Here is a 5,000-nt window from a genome sequence, read left to right as displayed (position 1 = left end):
TCTTGATCCATCGATTTTCTTACTTTCCTTTTTCGGATTTCCATTTAATTGCATTTAATATTTCCTTGGATTGCACTCCAAGTTTTTCCAAATTTTTTTTCAAAAAAAAAAAGAAAGATTATACTTTCCATATTTTAATTTTCGAAAACTTAAAAAAAAAAAAAAAGGAAGTTTAACATTCAATTGCATACCTATTTAGGTATCTTCCTCCTTTTTCTTTGATCCCTTGCAGATCACTTTTCTTTCTTCCTCTTTTGTCGCAGGCGACATGGGAGATCTAAATGGAGCACCAACACAAGCCGAGATCAATGCTCAACTGATGGCTAACCATGCTGAACTCCAAGCCGCACTGGCTACTGTAACTGAGCAGCTGGCTCATATAGCTGGGAGGGATCGAGCTAATGTACCACGGCCAAGGAGGAGAAATCAACCCGTTCCAGAAGAACAGTCCCAATCCAGTGAGGACAACTCGGACACTGACCGTACCGAACCAGAAGAGCCGCGGCGTGAACGAGCCGGACGTGGGCACCGACGGGAGTATCGGGTCCAAGGCGATGCAAGCCCGGTCCGAAGGAGATTCCGAGACGATGAAGTAGCTTGGCAAGGAGGCAAGGATCTCAAACTTACTCCTTCAACCTTTGCTGGAAAGGTTGACCCGGACGCCTACATTGAATGGGAGAGGCGCATGGAGTACATCTTTGAATACTACCGCTATACCGAGGCCAAGAAGATCGCCTTAGCCGCAGCCCAACTGACGGACAATGCCCTAACCTGGTGGGACAGGGAAGTAGCCGAGGTTGGCAGGGTCTATAGGATTGAGACTTGGGATGAGATGCGAGCTAAGCTCCGTGCAAGGTATATTCCCTCATATTATCAGCGGGACTTACTAAAACGTTTTCGCAAGTTGTCTCAGGGTACTAGGTCCGTAGAGGAGTACTTTGAGGAGTTTGAGGCTCTCAAGAACAAGCTCAGGACGCGCGAGACCGAAGAGGTTATGATGGCTCAGTTCTTGGAAGGCCTTCAAGACCGCATTGCTCGCAAGGTGGAGAGGCAAACCTACGTCAACTTCAATGATCTCCTCCACTATGCCATCCAGGCCGAGCAGCACATTAAACGGAAGAACGCCTCTAGTGCCAGGAACAAGACGCCATGGGCTTCAACCGGAGCCAAGGGGTCTGAGAAGAACAAATCCATTGAAGTGGAAAACCGGTTCAAGAAGGGCCAAACCGACCAGTCCAAATCAGGTTCATCCGAACCAGGTAAGGGACAAACACAAGCTCAAAGAACTCGTGATATTACTTGTTTCAAATGTCAGGGGAAGGGGCACTACGCTAGGGACTGTCCGAACAAGCGTGTCATGATCCTTAAGGCAGACGGCGAGTATGAGTCCCAAGACGAGGCCGATGTAGAGATGGCCGACTCAGGAGACGAGATAGTGGACTATGCTGAGTCTGGTGAGCTACTGGTGGTCAGACGAGCTCTCAGTGCTCTCTTTGATCCAGAGACCGTCCAACGAGAAAACATCTTCCATACTAGATGTAGCGTGGAAGGCAAGGTATGTAGTCTAATTATTGATGGTGGCTCTTGCACTAACGTGGCCAGCAGGTACCTTGTTGAGAAGTTAGGACTAGCAAAGTTGCCACACCCCAGGCCGTACAAGCTCAAGTGGCTCAATGATGAGACGGAGCTTAAAATCTCGGAGCAAGTTGTTGTTACCTTTTGTATTGGTAAGTACCAGGACCAGGTGAAGTGTGATGTGGTTCCTATGCAAGCCGGCCATCTACTGTTAGGGAGGCCTTGGCAGTTTGACAAGGAGACTATTCACCATGGGAGGACTAACATCTACAGCTTTACCCACAACAACAAGAAGCACAGCCTGGCTCCTCTCAGTCCACAAGAGGTGTACGAGATGCAGAGGGCCATGGATCAGTCTGGATTGTTTAGTAAAACTAACCTTTACATCTCTTCTAGTAAATTGATTAAATCATTGCATCAAGACACACAGGTGCTACTAATGGTTTTCAAGGAAGGTTGTTTTGCAGGTTTTGAGGCACCAGATTGTCCAGCTGAGATGCAAGGACTAATGGACCAGTACAAGGACGTGTTCCCTGAAGAGATACCAGCCGGCTTACCACCCCTCCGAGGCATCGAACATCAGATAGACTTTGTGCCAGGCGCCCCACTTCCAAACCGAGCCGCATACCGAGTCAATCCGGAGGAGGCTAAGGAGCTGGAGAGACAGGTCCAAGACCTCATGGACAAGGGATACATTCGAGAGAGTCTCAGCCCATGTGCAGTACCCGTCCTATTGGTGCCTAAGAAGGATGGAACGTGGCGTATGTGTGTTGATTGCCGAGCCATCAACAACATCACCATAAAATATCGGTACCCCATCCTAGACTTGATGATATGTTAGATGAATTGAGTGGTTCCACCGTGTTTTCCAAGATTGATCTTAGGAGTGGCTATCACCAAGTTCGGATGAAGGAGGGAGACGAGTGGAAGACTGCTTTCAAGACCAAGCAAGGCTTGTATGAGTGGCTGGTGATGCCATTTGGTCTTACCAACGCCCCTAGTACCTTCATGAGGCTTATGAACGAGGTTCTAAGGCCTTACATTGGTAAATTTGTGGTTGTCTATTTTGATGACATATTGATTTATAGTCAGTGCTTATCCGATCACATTAGTCATGTAGAACAGGTTTTGAAGGCTCTCAGGCAGGAAGGACTCTTTGCCAATCTCAAGAAGTGTGTATTTTGCACTGACCAGTTAATATTTTTAGGCTTTGTTGTGAGTTCACAGGGTTTGAAGGTCGATGAGGAGAAGATCAAGGCCATCCAAGACTGGCCCACACCGACCACTATTGGGCAAGTCCGAAGTTTCCATGGCCTAGCCAGCTTCTATAGGCGGTTTGTCAAGGACTTCAGCACCATTGCCGCACCCATGACCTCAGTAATCAAGAAGAATGTATCCTTTGTTTGGGGCCCTGCCCAAGAGGAGTCTTTCAACAAGCTTAAATATAGTTTAACTCATGCACCCGTTCTTACACTCCCTGATTTTAATAAAACTTTTGAGATTGAGTGTGATGCATCAGGTACAGGCATTGGAGCTGTCCTCACTCAGGGGGGGCGACCAGTGGCATTCTTTAGTGAAAAACTGAGTGGAGCTGCCCTCAACTACCCAACCTATGACAAAGAGCTATACGCTCTAGTAAGGTCCCTTGAAACTTGGCAGCATTACCTATTGTCTAAGGAATTTGTTATTCATACAGATCATGAGACACTTAAGCACTTGAGGGGACAGACCACACTCAAGAAGAGGCACGCCAGATGGCTCGAGTTCGTGGAGACCTTTCCCTATGTGATCAAGTACAAGAAGGGCAAGGACAATGTGGTGGCCGATGCACTGTCCCGGAGACACACTCTCATTGTGACCATGGAGGCCAAGATCATGGGTTTCGAGCATATTAAAGAATCTTATGCCACTGATCTTGATTTTAATGAAGTTTTCAGGAACACTGAGAAGGGGGCTTTTGGGCATACTACCAGCACGAGGGGTTCCTGTTCAAGGGAAAGAGGCTGTGCATTCCCAAAGGAGCCATGAGGGAACTGCTGGTTCGGGAGGCCCATGGTGGCGGCCTCATGGGACACTTTGGTCGGGACAAGACCTTGAGTGTCCTAACTGAACATTTCTTTTGGCCAAACATGAAGAGGGATGTGGAGAGCATATGCGCCAAGTGCACTACTTGCCTCAAAACCAAGTCCAGGTCACATCCTTACGGTTTACAAATGCCATTACCGATTCCTAACCACCCTTGGGTAGACATTTCTATGGACTTTGTGCTGGGTTTACCCAAGATAAACCACAAGGATTCCATTTTTGTAGTGGTAGACAGGTTCTCCAAGATGGCCCATTTCATAGCCTGTAACACCACTAATGATGCCACTCAGACCGCCGACCTATTCTTCAAAGAAGTGGTTCGACTACATGGTGTTCCCCGAACCATTGTCTCTGACCGTGATACCAAGTTCCTCAGCCATTTCTGGAGGACACTATGGGGCAAATTCGGAACCAAGCTACTATTCTCGACCACTTGCCACCCCCAGACCGACGGCCAGACTGAGGTAGTAAACCGTACGCTTTCTCAACTGTTGAGAGCTACGGTCGGTAAGAATTTAAGAAATTGGTTGTCTTGTTTGCCTTTTGTTGAGTTTGCTTATAACCATGCTAGGCACTCTACTACTAACCTGTCACCTTTTGAGATTGTTTATGGGTTTCAGCCAGAGACTCCTTTGGACTTCACCGAGCTGCCCAGCTCTATGTACCGCAGTCGTGATGGAGCCGCCAAGGCCGAGTTTGTTAAGAATATGCACCTAAAGGTCAAGGAGAGGATAGAAGCCAAGGCGGCTAAGGTCAAGGCCAAGTATGACCAGAAGAGGAAGGAGATACTGTTCGAACCCGGGGACTTGGTGTGGTTACACATGCGGCCCGAGAGGTTTCCAGAAGCCCGGAAGTCCAAGCTCTCTCCTCGTGGAACAGGACCATTCCGCATCCTAAAGAAGATCAACGACAACGCCTATATCCTTGACCTCCCTGCTGAATTTAAAATTTCACATACTTTCAATGTCTCGGATTTGTCTCCTTTCCATGCAGATAGTGATGACTTTGCAGATGATGGTGTTCTGAGGCCAGAACCTCTTCAAGAGGGAGGGAATGATGAGGCCATCCAAGTAGAGGTTCCCATAGTTAGGCACGGTCCGACTACCCGGAGTGGAACCAGGGCCTTGCGAGAAGGTTTCACCAAAGCTGTCCAGCATATCCTTGATCAAGATGGACAGACTGACCAGGACCAGCTGCTAATTGAGAAGATGGTCCAGTTGAAGATTCAAGATCAAGCCGGCCCAAAGGAGGTTCAGGACGCGGCCGACCCGATCCAGTTCAGACTCAACCAAGCCGGACTTCTCATTTCCACATCCGAGCTTGGTCCAGACTCAGTTTCT

Source organism: Brassica napus, chromosome A6, assembly GCF_020379485.1.
Source record: "Brassica napus cultivar Da-Ae chromosome A6, Da-Ae, whole genome shotgun sequence".
NCBI lineage: Eukaryota > Viridiplantae > Streptophyta > Magnoliopsida > Brassicales > Brassicaceae > Brassica > Brassica napus.
This window is presented reverse-complemented; position numbering follows the sequence as displayed.